At 35.5% G+C, this 20,606-nt stretch overlaps 1 pseudogene; it reads left to right on the forward strand.

The window, feature by feature from the left end:
* Positions 1-4,898: 4,898 nt before the first annotated feature.
* LOC139825354 (CTP synthase-like) lies at positions 4,899-12,949 on the forward strand (annotated as a pseudogene).
* The last annotated feature ends 7,657 nt before the right edge of the window (positions 12,950-20,606 follow it).

Genomic DNA, 20,606 nt, shown 5'->3' on the forward strand with positions numbered 1-20,606 from the left:
GATCAGCGGCGTGGGCAAGGGTGTCATCGCCAGTTCGTTCGGCACCATCCTCAAGCACTGCAACATCGCGTAACGTCCATCAAAATCGATCCCTACATTAACATCGCCGCTGTGAACCTTCTCGCCCTACGAGACCGGTGAGCAGCGCGGCGCTGTAACGTCACAACGTCGTGAAAATCGGCGGGATATTCATCTAGCGGGATGTTCTCTCTCAATTTTCCGGAAAACTCACACCTCGGTGCCGAATGCCGATCCGAACAATTGCGGGGCGTACGTTTTGATAATTCGAACTTAGCCCCTCCTCCTCCCCCCCCACCTGATTTCTCTCTTCATTATCGTCGCGATGTTTTACGTTCAAATTATTTCCTAACGAGGAATTACTTAATTATTACATTATTCGAAAGATCGAAGAACTCGGAATCGATGAGGTTAAATTCGAATGGTTTTGCCGGCGCCGAAATTCCGTCCGTTCTCCCCTGGTCTGTTTCGACGCCGACGACAAAGAGAACGGTATCAATTTGCCGTCCGAATGGAATGATCTGACTTATAGTTGTTGTGATAAAGCTCGAAAATCGGCCGATCGAAAAACGCCGCGACGCGGCGATCATTTTGTGGCGGTAAAATTTCCAGCCATGTGCCGCGTCGCCATTTTCTACGCCATTTCTTCTATGTCGCTGTCGTCAGTCGTCACGTTGTTCGACGTGTTAAAGCCCGTCCAGACGGACAACCGCATGCGATGACGCATGGAACGTGGAACGTAACGCATAGATAGAAGATTCTTGGATTTTAGGTTCGATTCGTGTGTCTCCATGCCTGCGCCTACAGAAGTACAGAAAAACGTCTTTAGAGCGACTCTGATTAAACTCCGATTAACTTAATCAGCGATTAATGTGTCCATTTCTACCAATGCCGATTAACTTTAATCTCGGCTTAACTTACTTTTTATCCTTTTCTAATTTTAGTCCCGGTTTACAATAGATGTTTTAAGCCTTAAAACATTGATCAATTATACAGTCGAATTTCAGCAGAATAATCAACTGCGATTGGTCAGGACTTGTGTTTATTTTCTATCAACGTAGATTAACTTTAATTTCGATTTAACTAACTTACTTTTTATCTTCTTCTAATTTTCAAACTAGAAAAGGTACTTTAAGTAAGTTTAACCGAGATTAAAGTTTAATCCTACGTTGGTATTTAGAAATAAACATTAGAAAAAGACAAAAAATAATTAAATCGAGATTAAAGTTAAATCCACATTGGTGAGAAATGGACTTTAAATTCAACCGGCGGATCCGACTGAAACAAAATTTCTAATCTGATCCTTTTTCCATATATCGAAAAATGTTGTCAAGGAAAAAGATTAATAATTCCATCCACGTTTAACGAAATCGAGTAAAAGAGTCCGCTCGCGGTATACTTGGCGCGAGACACTACCGTGTCTCTTGATAATATTGCTTGATAAGTTAATCGTCAATTAAATTAATCGGAGTTAGATCCAAGTCACCCCCGGACTCTTTCCGGTTGCATCTTCGGTGCTCAATCACCGTAGTAGAATGATTTAGCTGACAAGTTAGCGAATCTCGTTATCGCTTTCTATTTGTTTCATCCGCAAAAATGTAAATGGGAAGCGGAAATTTTAAATTACAATATTGTTACCTTGATAATGTCGCCTGCATGCGAAAAATCCGTTATACTTTTTAATGTTTATGTAATAAACAATTATGTTTTATTTGTGATTATATTGTCGTTTATTAAATATTTTTCTGCAAAATCATATATCGTCAAGTTGATCAATAACTAAAATATAATTATACTAAATTAAATAAACTCATATTTAAATCTTGAACAGAAGAAAAATGCGAAAAATATAAATAAAAGGAAAAAAAAGCTAAAGAGAATAACACAATTAGAAAGGACCCCGCACACATCGCATGGAAAAATGGGTTTCCGTCGAATTTGTTGAAATTGTAGTATGATGTAGTTTATGATGTCCTGATCAAAAGTCCCAATGGGCCCGAGGTAAAAAAATGGACAGTTTCCGAGATATGGGGGGGGGGGTCAAAGGTCAATAATAGTGCCTCATTCAAAAATTCTATTCTTTGTGTACATCCGTATGTGAGCAGTGTTTTTATGTGCGTATGTGCCATTCTGCGTATGTTTGTGTATTTGTGTGTGAACGTAGCTTCGTAATATACACAAAGCATAGAATTTTCGAATGAGGCACTATTATTGATTTTTTTATCCCCCCCCCCCCCGTATCTCGGAAAACTGTCGTATTTTTTACCTCGGACCCATTGGGGACTTTTGATCAGAACGTCATCACATGAACTACATCATACAGACATAAATCAGATACTATAATTTCAAACAACTTCGACGGGAGGCCATTTTTCCATATGATTGGCCTATTCCCTCCGTATCTCGGAAACTGTCCAGTTTTTTTACCCTCGGACTCATTGGAACTTCGACAGAACGTTATGAACTAACATCATACTACTGTAAGGAAGGTCAAAAATTCGAAAGAGATGACTCTTGGGAAATATGTCTATTTAATAGTCGTTTGGTATAATGGTTGTCTTTCGGTTCAAACGAACGTAACTGCGACTAGCTCGCCTGGACTCTTCTCAAGACTCGACTAGACTCGACTTGCAACGGACCTATTACCGACGACCGTTGAAGCGCGGTCGCCGGTCTAGGTACCTACGTGGAACTTGGAACCCCACTTAAAAAAAAAATTTTCAATACAGAAAAATAATAGTATTTTTGTTTGTAGTTAATTGTAGTGAATTTACTTTTGTTTGTAGTTGTACCGTTTGAGTAATAGTTGCGTTTGAACAATTTGCCAACTGTTAACTTTGTTAATTATGAAGATTTCTTCAATTTCGTTTTTTCTATATGATTCAGAATCGTTTGAGTAATTTTACTTTTGTTTATAATTATACCGTTTGAGCTATAGTTGTGTTTAAACAATTCGCAAAGAGTAAACTTTGTTAATTTACCAATATTTCTTAATTTCGTTTTTTTGTCATATGATTCAGAATGTTTGTAGTTATTTGTAGTTGATTTTGCTTTCGTTTGTAGCTATGTAGCGTTTAAAGTTACGATTGTTTAAAAGGGCAATTTGCCAAGAGTAAACTTTGTTAATGATCAAGATTTTTTAATTTTGTTTTTTTCCATCTCATTCAAAATCGGTTGTAGTTGTTTGTAGTGATTTTTTTTTCCGTTCGTATTGTGATTTTAAAAGTCATTTTTCTCCGTTGTCTTGTTTAAAAGTCAGCTCTCTTGGCGAATTGTTTAAACAATCGTAACTTTTAACCGATACAACTACAAACGAAAGTAAAATCACTATCAAACAACTACAAACGATTCTGAATCATATAGAAAAAACGGAATTAAGAAATCTTCATAAATAATTAACAAAGTTAACAGTTGGCGAATTGTTCAAACGCAAATATTACTCAAACGGTACAACTACAAACAAAAGTAAATTCACTACAATTAACTACAAATAAAATACTATTATTTTCTGTATTGAAAAATAATTTTTTTTTAAGTGGGGTTTCAGGTTCACGAACCTCGCCGGTCTATCCGGTTGATATGCGGAGGGTTGATGCGCATCAGGCGCTTAGTAACTAGTACTAGTTTACGCGAGAGTTATTTCTGTAGTAACTTACGATAATTCCTTCGCGTAAACGGGATTTTGTAGTAATTTACGATAATTTACTCCGCGTAAACGAGTAAATTATCGTAAGTTACTACAGAAGTAACGCTCGCGTAGACGTAGTAAGGGGGGGGGAGGGAGGGGGCGGGATCGTGTGGGCGCGAACCGCGCTTCAACGGTCGTCGTGCAGGTCCGTGCAAATCGAGTCTAGTCGAGTCTTGAGAAAGTCCACCTTCCAGAGTGTCCAGTCGAGCCAGTCGCAGTTACGTTCGTTCTGAAAGACACCATTATATCCACAGACTATTGAATATACATTATTCCAAAAAAGTCATCTCTTCGAATTATTCGACACATCCTACACTACAATGGTCAGTAAATTCGACGGGAGACCATTTTCATCCATGTGATATTTGCGGGGTTTTTTACAGGGTCCGTTAAAAGTTTATATAAAGAATTTTTGTTAAAATCAAAAAAATAAGGCTTACGTTTAAAATTATGTTTTATTTATGATTACCTTATTGTCAATTAAAATATTTTCTATAAAATAGATATCTTTAAATTGACCTACGATTAGGATAAGATTATTTATACTAGAATTATTTGTCCTAACTAAGTATTATATAATATGTTCAGGATAGTCTTCTTGATACATGTTATCCTAATTGTTAAAGTAAAATTACATTAGTTCACTTTATACGGCGAATTGATGGTAGAAGAAAACTCGTTTCTTAATTTTATTTAAAAAATGATTTAATAAATTTTTTTTCTACAATAACTGCACGCTCGCGATTACGTCTTGTCACGTTGCTGGCCAACGACCGTCTCCCTTACATCTTTCCATTTTTGTTCCAATGATATTTCTCAAGTCGATGAGATTAAATATACTAAAGAAATAAATATACTCGTCAGATCTTGTAAACAAATTAAAGGTCTAACGATATTCTCATATAGCCAACAACATTTTTATTTTATTTTTTTAAATTTTATTTTTGCTTAATCAATATAGCCCATAAATTTTTAAAGCTATAAAATAATAACATACATTTGAAGGAAAGAGATATCCACATCTTATTTAATTTTTTTTAAGTATAAAATATAAGATATTAAAGTAAATTGAAATATATTTAAAACATCTTAGGCTAATGGCAATACAAATGAATTATGACTATAAATAGAATTATGGAGACTTATAGCAGTTATGGAGGCTCGTTATCAAGGATAGCGGGATAAAAACATGATGGGTAATTATTGCTGGTCTTTTCCAAGAGAAACGGACCCAAAAGCTTATAAGCAAAAGACTCATACAAAACATTTTTAATATTTTGAATTATAAATGAAATTATTGCAAACATAAAATGTTGTATTCTTTAATTTTTATACTGTTACTTTTTTTCCTGAAATTGTGGTACTTACTATTTATTTCAACATTTTGAAATTGCAATAGTAGCATTTCTAGACCTGTGGAATTTTTCTTGTTAGTATATTCGTATTCGGAGCAATAAAAGCAATAGGAAACAGCTTTTGGTCATACGCAAAAACGCTGTAAACTATGCATTATGAACGTTTATGTTGGTATAGTTATGTTTGCCACTTGTTAAGAATGGTTTCTAATTTCCAATAAAATATGATGCTTATCATCTATTCTCATTGTTCAAGCAGTTATCCAGTAGGTATTCCTGGAAGGAAAACATTTTTATGTTACTGGTTTCCTGTAGACGCATCCGCTTTTGTTTCTGCACCTTTGCTGTTTTTCTCTTCTATAAATGTACATTCTCTCCTTTCTGTGAAACAGGTGAAGTTTATGTACTCGACGATGGCGGGGAAGTGGATCTGGATTTAGGTAATTACGAACGTTTCCTGGACATCACTCTTCACAAGGACAATAACATAACGACTGGAAAAATTTATCAGTACGTTATTACGAACGAGAGACGAGGAGACTACTAGGCAAAACAGTACAAGGTTACAAGTTTATTTATAATATTGCAGATATCTAATGAGTACGATGAGTTACATAAACTAATGAAAAGCAATATTTCGTTTCTTATTGTTAGTGGTGCCCTATATCACCGATGCTATTCAGGAATGGGTGGAAAAAATCGCGAATCGATCTGTAACAAAAGATGGAGCTATACCAGAGGTATAGTTAATACATCAAATTATTATTAATATTATTATGTACAATTAGATAATGGCACAAGATTATTTAGATCTACGAATATAAATTTTAATAATATTCCTTAAACAATTTTTGGTAATTATCTCGGTAATTATGCATAAAAGGGGCCTCCTCTCCGATTTCAATAACCTTGACATATGTTGTCAAGGTCACCCTTCTGAGTGACCTTCAGAAGTTTTTAGCCGGCGGTCATTGTTAATTAAAAAGTTATAAACAAAAAAAGTTTGAAAAATACAGCAATTATTATAAGTACTGAGAGACATAAACGACTAATATTACGTTTTTTTTAAAAGCAGAGAATACTTTATTTTGCGAGAAAGTCGCTGCTTTACGAAAACACAACATTTAAAGCAGTAAATTGTTGATAAATTGAGGTCTTTTTGTTAAAGCAGAGAATACTTTATTTTGCGAGAAAGTCGCTGCTTTACGAAAACACAACATTTAAAGCAGTAAATTGTTGATAAATTGAAGTCTTTTGTAAAGTAGAGAATACTTATTTCGCGAAAAAGTCGCTGCTTTACCAAGACACAAACATTTAAAGCAGTAAATTGTTTAAATTGAAGTCTTTTTGTTAAAGCAGAGAATACTTTATTTCGCGGAAAAGTTGCTGCTTTACCAAAAACACACCATTTAAAGCAGTAAATTGTTTGAAAATTGTATATTGAATATATGTGAGTATTAAAAGGCATAAATGACTAATATACAATATGTCGAAATAGTCCACGATATTCTTTCCACGCGAAACGAGGTGCCACATGGGTTCGTGACGCGTTTACGCTCGTTAGTAGAGGTGGTATTAAAGAAGATAAAGTTAGTCGATCATCTGTGTGAATATTTGTGGCGATGTACAATAAACGAGCTTGTAAAGCGCGCCACGAACCCATGTGGCACCTCGTTTCGCGTGGAAAGTGATGTATAATGCGTGAACTATTTTGACATATATATTATAGTCATTTATGTCTTCAAATACTCAAAATAGCTGCTATATTTTTCAAACTTTTTTGTTTATAACTTTTTAATTAACAATGATCGGCGGCTAAAAACTTCTGATGGTCACTCAGGAGGTCAGGAGGGTGACCTTTTTTTTGTTGACGAGAAGGAAATCCACACGGATACCCCTTCCTCCGGGGCGAGGAGGGCGGTTATGTGGGAGTCTAACCCATTAAAACTCCGCCGGGGGTCCCTCACGGCGCTACGCGGGGAGGCTACTCCCGGGAACTTGAGATATCTACCATGAGCCTCCCCGCTCAGGAGGGTGACCTTGACAACATATCTCAAAGTCATTGAATTCGGAGAGGAGGCCCCTTTTATGCATAATTACCTAATTTTTATACGTATAAATTCCTAATAATATAATTATTCTAATTGCATGTTAATAATTTTATAGGTGTGCATAGTGGAATTAGGAGGGACAATAGGGGATATAGATGGAATGCCGTTTGTAGAAGCATTCAGACAATTTCAACGTAGAGTGAACAGAGAAAACTTTTGCGTGGCCCATGTGTCTTTAGTGCCGCAGGTAACTGTTCCATGCTTTACGATCTTTACATTTCCATATAAATATCTCTTTTACAAGTGTGTTCAATGATAAGTGCACGAATAATTTTTACAAAACTCCGTGAGCAATTTTTACGGGACTAACTTCTTCTGAACAATCCTACACTGGTCGACATATCAAATGCGGATTGGGGTTCTCGAGTCATTTCCTGTAAATTTTTTACCACTGAATCCAATTCTGTCATTTTTCTATCACATCTGTAGTTTTGGAAAAAAATTGAGGATATATAATCAAATGTTAAAAAAAAAAAACATAGGTCATTTTTTGACAAATGACAAAATAGGCGATAAAGCTGATGTGATAGAAAAATTTCACTGATAGATTCGAATTCAGCGGCCAAAAATTTTTACAGGAAATCGACTCGAGAAATCCAATCCGCATCTGTGGTATGTGTTACCAATCAGTGTTATAGAAATATGATATCTTTTAGCCAAAATCGACGGGTGAACACAAGACCAAGCCGACGCAATCTAGTGTCAGAGAGCTACGAGGATTAGGTTTGTCGCCCGATCTTATAGTCTGTAGGTCGGAAAACCCCATTGGCGATTCCGTCAAAGAGAAAATTTCAAAATTCTGCGATGTGGCCCCGGAGCAGGTAATCATTAGAAAATATATATCTTAGTATTACAATATCGTTGCAGGATATATATTGTTATGAAAACATGAATGATTAACATATCTTTAAATTTTACGACTCGGCCAGGTTATAACTATTCACGATTTAACATCTATATATGGAGTGCCACTTCTTATGGAATATCAAGGTGTCATAGAATTCCTCAATGATCGATTGCAACTGAATATCGGAGTGCCGCGTCCGCGTTGCTTTATGCGAAAATGGCGGGATCTAGCTGAACGCGTGGATCATTTGCGGAAAGATGTTAACATCGCTATAGTGGGTAAATACACGGAACTCGAGGACGCCTATGCCTCCGTTACGAAAGCGTTGCAACATGCTTCCATTGAAGCCGGATATAAATTGAACTTGACGGTAGAGTGTCGCAATTATTAAAAAGTATATTGTATTCATGCTATGCACGCTACGCACGCATGATTATATATATTGGATTGTTGTTTACAGTTTATAGAAGCTACTAATTTAGAACAAACTGCATTATCGAAGAATAAGCCAGAACTATATCACGAAGCTTGGCAACAGCTCTGCGAGAGCAAGTAATATGTTTCAATATAATATTATTATATTCTACTTCTCGATATGTTCATAATTCTTGATCATATAAGATTATATAATTTTCGATAGAAAATTAAAATGTATTCGTTGCATCTAGCGGCGTTATTGTACCAGGTGGGTTTGGAAAAAGAGGAATGGAGGGAAAGATGAGGGCCTGCGAATGGTGCAGAACGAAGGATAAGCCGTTCCTTGGCATTGTTTGGGCTTGCAAGCGGCTGTAATTGAATTTGCGCGAAATGTCTTACATCTTAAAACGGCGAATACCACAGAGATCGATCCGGATACTAATAGTCCCGTAGTGATAGATATGCCGGAGCACACTCAAGGTATGATGGGTGGAACGATGAGGCTGGGCAAAAGACAAACACGATTCTACAACAATAATTCTATTTTAAGTAAGTAACAAGATTTGTTGAGATTGTATGAGTTAAATTTTCTTTTCTCTAGCGATATTTTTAATTTATAACTGTTTATTCTTCAGAGAAATTGTATGATAATAACGATGTTATAGAAGAAAGACATAGGCATAGGTATGAGATAAATCCAGATTACGTCAATGATTTAGAAGCAGCTGGTTTAAAATTCGTAGGTGAGTTAGATCGCATCTCTTAATAAAATTACAATCTTTTTTGTTAAATATAATGCGCGATTAGTGGTAAATAATTAAAGTAATATGAAGCAATCAAACATTCTTGTAGGTCGTGACGATAAAAATATACGAATGGAAATTGCCGAATTGGAAGGACATAGTTATTATGTAGCTACTCAATTTCATCCTGAATATCTATCGAGGCCGTTAAAACCGTCACCGCCATTTCTCGGTTTAATTTTAGCCAGTGTGGGCAAACTGAAACAGTACTTAGCGCGAGGATGTAAATTTTCACCACTTCAACTGATCGATAACGAGTCAGGTAACGAGTCAAACAATGAAAGAAAGATAAAAATTAATGTATATTAAACACACACACACACAGTTGTGTGTGTGGTGTGTGTGTGTGGGTGTGTGGTGTGTGTGTGTGTGTGTGTGTGTGTGTGGTGTGTGTGTGTGTGTGTGTGTGTGTGTGTGTGTGTGGTGTGTGTGTGTGTGTGTGTGTTGTGTGTGTACATATACATATACATATAAAGTGATTGAGGAGGAATCGGCAACATTCTATGATAGTATTGACGACGTTTACACCACCTTCTTTGGTTGGCTTACAACTGCACATCGTTGTCAGTTTTTCTTTTATTTCTCCCCCTTCTTACGCATGGTGCCCTTTTCACGTTATAACCAGAATATCTCGATAACCGTTAAGGCATAGGATCCAGGTTTATATGACTCTTTTTACTTAAAATCATCAATACTATCATCTTCTGGAATATTGCAGATTCCTGCTTAAACACCCTGCGTATATCAAACATATGTTTAATATACGGCCTAGCAAATACCATAGTTCAGCATCAAATTAAAGGAGATACGGCAAAAATGTTAGTGAAGTTAGCCACAGGCGAACAAAGACTAATTACGTTTGACATACCGAACGAGGACTGCACGGAACGTGATCTATTGGATCAGGCACGTGTAGCGTGCAGCAGATTAAATATTTTATTACCTGATGAAACACGAGTCTTCTTGGTGAATAATCCCGAATCGGACATAAACTACGTAGTGGAGGAAGGTCGATCTAGGATGCAGTGGCGTGCAAAGAGAGTTGGCCGCTCGCGTACAAAAATAATTTCGCCGCCCCAATAAAGTGTGCATACATTTTATGCATTTTTATATATTAATAAATAATAGAGATAGATGAAATTCATACAATTAATAAACTCCAACAAAATACAATAAACTTTATATTTTATTATATTAATATTTTATTATTACAATAATCAATATATTAAAAATCAATATTACAAAACAGTTTATACGAGCTTTTTGCAATGCAAATTCTGATATTAAATCGTATATTTATTTTATTCAATATTTCGTGTTCTATAGATATTATTGATAAATTTTCGAGTCGTTCCTGCAGCATTGTGGATCGTAGAGAATTTTTATAATTTTAATTTTGCAAAAGAGCGTTCGCTCGACGATACTGGAAGTGTCAATAATATTCTTGTAGCAATAAATATATTTGGAAATGTTATTTGTAGATTATTTTCAAGTATATATCACAAAATATTGAGGTTCCACTAAATGTTTATCTAATTTTAAATCTAATTTAAAGATTTAATTCCATGATATAAATCAGTTCCATCAATATCTGATTCACTTCGTTTCTTATCAAAAAATTTCAATTCTAAGTTTTTACAATATGTTAATAATAGTTCATCAGAGATGTCGTCGAAGTTATACATAAATCCAAATATATCGTTCAAATATAATCTTTAAGTATTTGAAACCTATCTTTGACAGACGATAATGCTTGATCTAATATATATATATATAAAATAAAAATTAACTTTAAAATGTACTTTTGATTCCCATATTGCTTCATCTGTATTTTCATAATCAGTTTTTTGTCTTTTTTCTACGTCTTACATTTTTTACTGGAGTAAAATTAGGTTTTATCTCTAATTCCTTGCCAAATTACTTGCAGCAATGAGTATATTTTCAAAATTTTCATTAGTACGACACTTCTTTAAAAAATCGATTATTTGTTTAAAAATGTAAAAGATTCTTTTATGTGTATTGCTGGATTTTGTAATATTTTGCTAACAATATTAATTTCAATCAAAATATTGTACTAAACTATAACAGAACATAAAAATTTAAAACTTGATATTTTTAATAGTAATGAATATGCTATGTGACAAGTTTTTAAAGTCTCGAGATTTATCACTTGAAACTTTATGAGGAGCATCATAAATTTGAATAATATGATAGAGATTTTATATAAGCTTCTATTTTACTGCACCATCTTGTATAACTCAAAGATTTTAATTTTAAGTATTGGCCATCTTTTAATAAAGAAAAATACATATATATTTCCTGTACTAAATCAAAAAAATTTATTGTTTTGTGAAATGCTTGCTGAAACAATTAATGACAAGATTATAAACTACGTGCTGAACATGGCTACATGGTACAGAATTGTGTTCGTGCAGTTGGCAAAAGTTCTTGTACTGGTGTGAATAATCGATTTACTGGTGTGAAATGATACGGGTACCTGTTATCAGATTGCAATGTTCTCCAAACCATACTTCGGGATAGCTGTAGCTATATGGCTTGTTGTAGGATCATTATTAAACATCATCTAACGACATGTCACTTACGTACGATATCACTTATTCTATCACACATTCTAATTTTTGCTATTATTTCTGCTCATAGAACATTCTACTAAGTCCGGAAAAACTTAGGATACCCTGTATATGTATATACAAATGAATAATAAAATAGATATAATTTCAAAACATTAAGATACAAATTCTAAGATATTTGAATTAAATATAAAAATTAATAATTAAAAAATAAGAAAATTAATGATAAATATGTAGAAATAAATGTACTATATTTTTTTAAATATAATTATATTATGTATAACAACAACAAAGAAAGATAGATTTAGTCTTAGTTTGCATGAAAATTCTATGATTAATGTGTTTGTATGAATTGTTACAGATGACGATTACATGATGGAAGAAATGACGAAACTGCATCTATCTGGTAGTGCAAGTAGGAGCGGTAGCAGTACATCGGGGCTTAACGATTAGAAAGCAGCTTTATTTTATTTGTTTCATTTTATTCCATAATTTTATTACCATAGTCTGATCCATCACACTTTTATCTGATCTTCTCTTGTTGATCGGCTTAGTTTACATCGACCGTTTAGTACGTCAAGTTCTATATTTGGACTAAATCCATTGGTACGATCGATGTAAACGACGGCGTATCAGAATAGTAGGTCTAGTTTACATCGATCTCTTGATATGCGTATTAAATAATATATTTAATATCTTGCGGCGCGGGGCAGAGCGACACTTTTTTGCCAGATTCTTTCGTTTCGTGCAAAAACGCGTCGATTGAGCATAATTTCATCGATATTTGAGGTGAGGCCCCTAAACTGTATAATTACCTTGAGCTGATTAACCAATAATCAAACTATAAAATTACTAGTTATTTACTATTTAATACGTGTATCAAGTGATTGGTGTAAACTAGGCCAAATATGACTTAATACGGTTGATGTAAATCGGCCGTATTTAACGCTTAGTCCGCACCAGTTTAATTATACCCGTATTAAAAGTATCTACGGTGTAAACTAAGCCAATATCATAATTCACAATTAAAAGCTAAACATACACGCATGATAAACTAATCGTAAGATAAACAAACATGCGTGATAAACTTGTTTGGCTAATATACAATATTTTACAAAAAAAAATGAAATGTTTATCTCTATGTACATCCAAAATGTGAAATTTATTAAATATTATATAAGTTTTATATTTTGTAATAAATTATAGATATTACATTTTAATAAAAAAAAATTACATACTGAACATCAAAAAGATATTGATACTCCCTTCTAAAATTATTTATAACTGCAGAAATAGGCAGTTACAAAAATTAAAAGCGATTTTTTTTTCTAATTATAGCGATTAGAATATTTTAAATACTTATTAGAAAATATACTATTACATATCTTATTTTTAATCTTGGTTTTTAATGCCTTTTATATTTGAGAAATATGCGAATCCCAATTTTTCCAGAAGAAAAAAAGTATAGCTAAAATAATTTTATAAATTTTTAATCTATATACTTTTTCACGGAAAAGTTCGTATAGTATACCCAGGTAGCAAAATGATACGCCAAAGATATCGAAAAGCTAACCAAAAAAGACTGGGATAACTTTTTAGTTGGCTAAAAAGATTCCTCTTTTGACAAGAAAATTGTATCTAATGTCCGCTTAAACGGCGCGTATGGATGTCAATAATACCACATATTAATGTGATCTCTCGGATCTTGCCGTCTAACTGTTTGCTATTTGATCATCCCAGCAAATTTTGCGCGGTTTTTGGCGCAATAATTTACAGTCATTTTATGAGCAGTAAGTTATGTTACATTTCTGCTATCGTTTTCTAAACATCAATTAAATTAACGGATTTTACACTAAATCTATCGTTTTTCTGCCAAAAAAATTTGTTGCAGACAAAATACTTTTTTTCAAATTTGATTAACTGCAGGGATTATATTATTCGTAAACTTCTGTATTATTATTATTATACAAGTGTGAAATATAAATATTTATATTTGAGATCCTACAGATAATATTTCTTATTATCGTACGTCTTATTTGTTTGCGCATTTTGTCTTGTATAAGTATACTGTCTCAATTTCATTTTGCTCTCTTATTTCTATTTCTGACTATTGAATTTGTGACAAATGCGTCTAGATCGTACAATTATTAATGTCTAATTCAAATTTTTGCTCCGTTTCTTCACAAAATGATTTCTTGAGTCAAAACGTGTGACGCTTCGCAAATGTAATACAAAATGGAATCATGAAGTACGTTCTTTGTAGATCCACTGCGTTGTAATTTTCCGTAGTAAACGAATTTGTCTAAAAGAGGACATTTAAAACGTAAAAAAGCCAAGTACTATCTTTACACAAAATTTTATAAATGATACTAGGCAAAAAAATAAAGAATTTAAAAAAATTAAATATAATGTAATGTAAAAAGAAATATCGGTAATAATTTCGTCCGCCAGTGAATAAATCAGCAAATTCAATTTATTTCTCGATTAACTGGCGCAATATGTACAAAAATGCACGACGTTTCGGCTCAAGATTCGAGCCCTTTTCAAGTGCGAACTGAAACAGGAACAGCGAGAAAAAAAACAAACAATATAAATGAATCGAGATAAATATTAAATTAACGACGTTAAGTAATGAGCAATACCTATATCATCTATTGACTCGTCACATAATTAATACAGATTCCTGAGTTCACGAGCATGTTCCCGCATGGCCATAAAGGTCAGCTGTGGACCAATCTTAATTTGCAGCAACAATGATATGAGGAGAGAAAGCGATGATCAAGAAAAACTTACGAATTCCGTAATAAATTTTCGCGTATGACGGATTCTTCGTTGCGACATGTTACATGTATGCGAGTGCTTGGGAGACTGAGCGGACAAAGAAAGAAACAAGGTGTCCCGAGATATAATATAAACATTTAAACAGACATGATGACTCTGTCGTATATCGAGTTTAAGTTCTCGGTATCTTTTTTTAAATTAATCGTGTTCTTATATTTCTTTATAAAGAACATTTCAGCGATCTCTCTCATTTTCCAGTGAGGTTCTTTGTGTAATATTTTCGGATCTGACCACTTAAAATTATGGTCATTCTGTATCCGGTGTTTACTTACGACAGAGAAATTGCTGTCATGTTTTTTAATATCGCTGAAATGTTCCTTCACTCTTGTTTCAAGATGTCTCTTCGTCTGGCCAATGTAGGACGCGTCGCAATTCTCGCAATCAATTTTGTAAACTACATTAGTTTTCTTGTTAGTCGCTAATCTGTCCTTGCTTATCCTGATGACAGCACTGAGTTTTTTCGGTATCTTATATACCACGTCACAGCGGACTCTCTCAAGAGTACCCCGTATGCCCGCTCTTAAGCCCTTCACGTAAGGGATCACCACACATCTGCGTATATCAAACGTGCTGTCGCGTTCGGAATTGTTAGCGCTCAAGTCCCTTCTATCTTCTAATTGTCGCAATCTATTGTTAATATGCTTGTTAACCAACTTATATCGGGAAGCTATTATCAACAAGGATATCTTTAATAATATTAATGTTGGCGTGATGGAAACGCTCGTCGACAACAAGATAGCATGATCCACTAAGTTATTTATGCTGTTGATTTTATATTTAAGTGGATGGTTAGAAAAGTAATTAATGTACCTCCCCGATAAAGTTGGTTTTCTATACCAATTAGTGATTAACTCATCACCGTCCCTAATCACAATAGTATCCAGAAACGGCAACGAATCATCAGTTTCAATTTCGTAGGTGAAACGCAACTCGCCTTCGGCTCGGGCGGCAAACTTCACACTCGTCTGAAAAACGCTACTTTCGCCCCTTGGTACACAATATACTATTACATTATGTCTTCGATTAACGTCTTTTTCATAAAACTAAAAATATGTAATAACGTTAAGCTATTTCAAATAATCCCTTAAAACCAAATGCCCAATTTCATATAGATCTGGAGTCTTGAGAGAACTGCAGTTTTCAATAACACGAAACCAATTAATCGTGTTATTTGAGAGTTACCTATATATAATTTAATATTGCTTATACATTAAGTTTTACAATAACGGAGAAGCTGAGAACGATATAAAGATAGACAACATTTATAATAAAACTGCAAAAACTCAATCTTGAAAGATTTGTAATTTCTCTGTAAGTTCTTATTTAGAATTACAATAGTACTTTTCTTTAAAATCAATAAAGTATCCTTAACACACTTCGTCTATATTATAAACAAATATATATCATATAAAATCATTAAAAATGGAAAAGGTATGTATCTTCTTCCAGAGCGCTGAACAATTAAACAATTAAGAGAAAAATTAAACATTACAAAATACTTTAAGGAAAACTTTTTTGAAAACTGTCTACACTTTACTCATATTTCTGTACTTATTTCCTACAAATCTGTTATTAACAGATCTCAATTTTTATTTAAATCAAGTTTACTGATAGATACTCGTAAATACTCGATAGACTGGTAAATACTCGTTACCATGCGTCACATCAAATATTTTAAAACGTTTGTTAACAATGATTTCTCAATTGCATTGCAGAACCGAATGTGTTACCTGAAACATTTGATTTTTCTGAAATCTGCTCATCCAATGACTGTGCATCTCATTGCACGTCGTTAGTTTGTTTAGGACTAATCCTTCTCTGCAGTTCTTTTTCAATTTTTTTCTCCAAACGACAGAAGCACTCTTTTCAAGGCATTTACAGCAGAACCCTGCGCAAACAATAAGTCCCAATCGTTTATAGTATGACTCCAATTGCCCTCTCCAAAAACCTTAAATTGCGCGCTCCGCGAACACACTTTTTACGGGCAGTATGATTCGGGATAATTATTAAGATTTGGAAAACCATGCAAGATGTTTTCTTTTTTTTATTTGCCTAGTGTTTATCCATGGAACGATTGATATAACCATCGTCGTCGGGATCAAACGTAAATATGACGAACAGAACCACGAGTTAAATTTCCCAGGATTTATACTGCACCGCCGTATATTTACCTTGTAATTCTTCGCACGAGCTCGGCCGACTATTTTCACGGTCTATGCGATCTAAAATTTCTAGTTCCTTAACTCTCCTTTTTGGTTACTGTGACAGACATGGAACCGGTACCAGTGATGGAAAGAACTAAAGCGGCGAGTTTTACCGATACAAATTCGGAGATTCCGCGACGTGTCGAGACGAAGGCAGATATCAAGCTGTCTGTGAAAGACGATCAAGATGAAAAATTAATCGCTTCTGATTCGGAATTGATGAAAATTTTGGAAGAAGATAGCACGCATTCTGATGAATCCAGGATTATCAGCAAGAAGGAAGGCTCGAATTCAAAGGACAGTCATATACTTTTAGACGCGCGTTAACGAGTGGTAACTCGGATATAAAAGAAGAAAACAATGCCAAGTCAGACATTAAAACGGAGAGTGCAGGTAAAAAAAAAGTATTTATTCAGTCTTTTATTTTTTTATTTCACAGGCCTGAACTTTTAACACAAATAAATAAATAAATAACTGCACAAGCTTTACATATATTAAGTGATATTTTTATGCAGATTTATTAGCTGAGAAAACTGTGGGTATGGGAATAAGTTTTAATCGTTTTTTGTATGAAAAAAAAGCATAGTTTGAATATGATGATATTAAATAATTTTATTCAAAATAGTTTCCATCTGAAGCGACGACCTTCGCCCATCTTTCAGGCAATAAACGGATTCCTCGAGCGAAGAATTCTATTTCTTTCGATGAGATCCAGTCATCGACCCATTTTTGTATGCTGTCATTTGAAGTAAAGCGCTCTCCAGTAAGTGCCGACTGCATCGACCGGAACAAATGATAGTCTGAAGGGGCAATGTCTGGTGAATACGGCGGGTGGGGTAAGACCTCCCATTTCACCCCTTCGGCAATGCAAACGGATAAGGAACCAGAAACAAACGCTGATCTTAAAAGCAAGGTGCGCTCTTGGTTATTGGCATCTTCGCAATGCCGACCAGAAATCGGTGCACGGACCAACGTCAATGGTTTGCCGAAAAGCAAGTCGACCCCGGTGGGTCTGACGGTTAGCGGAGGAGCAGTGGGGTCCAGAGTGCCGGTGTCGAGGCAACAGGCGTTGACATCCACTCGACGTCCTGGTGCGGAAACCGGAAGGGTTGGTGCGGAACTGAAGAACTCGTCGAATTCCCTCGCCAGGAAGGAACGTGCGAGGCTTCAGGTGGTGTACAAGCCGCCGTTCCGGTTCAGCGTAAAGCTACGCAAATCCGATAAAGTGGCGCAGGCACCGGCCACAGCTGTAATTCATACGAATAGCAGAACGACGAAACTGCCGAGGACCGGGGTGCTTCTGCGAACGGTCAAGAGGAAAGATCGAGTTAAAATAGGCAGAGCACGACAAATCGCTCCTACCGGCATCGGAAACAGCGGCGGTGATCTGCCGGAACCGGCCAACTCCGACTTGCACACCGTACCCTCCGATCTAGAAGTACTGCTATCCGAGAGCGAGTTTCTCTTCTCGGACACGTGACCATGGATTTCGATATTGTTTGAGTTTATTTCGAATCGCTACGCGACTAAGTAGGTCTTGCATAATTTCATCCCTTGTATCCGAGCGCGAGAATAAATAATACTTTAGGATGCGCGGGATGATAGATAGTTTCGCGTTGATCCGTTGAATAGCTAGCTCGTGCGTGGAAAAATCCCGTCCGAGAACGTGGAAGGGAAGATTCGTTTAGTTGCCCGATTTATCGAACAATCTTGGTTAGTTTTTCTTTCAACTGTTCGCTCTATAAGCACACGTCGCAAAGACGTGACATTGATTTTCGTCATTCTTCCTTTCCGCATCTCTAGAGTGGAGCAATAGCGCGGCGACAGATTATACGTTTGCGAACGTTCGCGCTGTGATCGGCGATGAACGTTTCTCACGCGCGATTGCGATGAACGGAATTTGCGCTGACGAACGTATAAAATGTGTCGGCGCTAGTTTTTCAACGATCAAGCCAGTTTTCTTCTTCCAAAGAAAGGGGCCAAATCCATCGTTTAAAGTGCGACTGGTGTAAGCGCCGCAAATATATAAATATTGATCTACTCGTCTAATATTTCCCGGAACTATGCTATGAATGCAGATTACAATTCGTTTTCGATGGTAGCTTTAAATTTTCAGGGATCAGTGCGCAACATTAATCTCAAAATGCAAACGCGGTATTTTGGGACGTCGAAAGTAATGCTTTATCTTAAAGTCTCTTTACACTGTGCCTGTGCTGTTACTCTGTACCCTCTTTTCTGACGCTTAAGGAAAATCACGTCTGAGAAATGGCGTAGTTTTCATTTAAATGGCGATATATCGGTCGTAAGAGGATGACAAAATTGCGTCGTCAGCCTTGATTGACTAACTTTTATTAGTCGCTCCCTTTGAGATTATAGCCCTAGTTATAATGTAGTCGTAACAGACACTACATTACGGTCGTTGCTATGATACGGCTATAAGATACTCTATATTTTAACCCTAGCTGTAACATAGCTATTATATACTTTATATCATGGCCCTAGCTATAATATAGCTAAAATACATTATAAAATTGCGACATTATATCTTTAGCTATGATATAATTAACACGTAACTCTATATTATAGCTATTGCTATAATGTAACGTACTAGTTAAGGCTGTGGTATCGACGCAGAGGAACAAAACTTAATGTACCACGATCAGAGCTAATCTGACATTGATGGAAGAAACCGTAGAATGTCAGGCAAGTTCCGAACAGATCGTCGAGAGGGTCTCTTGTTTCTTCGCCGCCCGATCTGCCTGTAACGTTAAAATAACGTTATTATTCACTCGTGGTTCCTATTGTCGACAATTTCTAATCGCATCTCGTGAAGCTTCTTATCGGATATACTTTGCATCTTCAGTACATCCGTGAGAATCACGAGACGAGCCGACAACGGATATTGCTTATATTTTTAAGACTATATATACAAAATATCTTCAGTGACACCCATTACGCCGACTTTTGGCGATTTCCGTTGCTCGTGATTGTTAACGGTGGAGACGTGCTGTTTCTCCTATTTCATACTCGATCTTCAAATGTTGAAATCCAATATCTGGTGCTATCATTTGGTATACTTATGCCTCTTACATGTCTGACCGCATTTCTGAATGTAACTTCTATTTGTACATATGTTTTATCGCTCAGACATTCCTGTTCGCTCTGCAAAAGATAATTGATTAATTAGAATCGATAGATAATTGTTCTTTTATAATTAAATTTCTTTTGTCAAAGAAATTTCTGCAGAAAATATTCATATAATCAAATTTACTGTACAATACTTAAAGTAGAAGAAAATATTTTTAATTCCAAAATTAAATTGAGGAGATACGGTTACCATTTGCTTCGAATTACAAGCGTTTTAAAATTCATACATTTACAAAATGGACTTCCATCGATTCTGCTTAATTGATGTTCTTTTGCAACGCATTGTCGAATGTATTTGCCGAGTTTAAGTTCCTTGCGCTCGCGGCACGTGCACTCGAGCTAAAAGCATATCTCGATACAGAGTATCGCGTGTTCGCGTTTCACGAGTCAGCTTCATGTGCATTTCTTTCGGGTGTGTTGCCGCGATCCCCCTGAGCTGCCCACGATTTCACCCATGACGACAAACCGCGATAAAGCCGGCTCGGTTAATCGTTATGAAATCGACTAAACTAGCTCTTATTAGCCAACACGTATGAGTACGGTTAATGCATCCTCTTTAAGATCCGTTTACGATCGCCGACTTC

Source organism: Temnothorax longispinosus, chromosome 2, assembly GCF_030848805.1.
Source record: "Temnothorax longispinosus isolate EJ_2023e chromosome 2, Tlon_JGU_v1, whole genome shotgun sequence".
In the NCBI taxonomy this organism is placed as follows: Eukaryota; Metazoa; Arthropoda; class Insecta; order Hymenoptera; family Formicidae; genus Temnothorax; species Temnothorax longispinosus.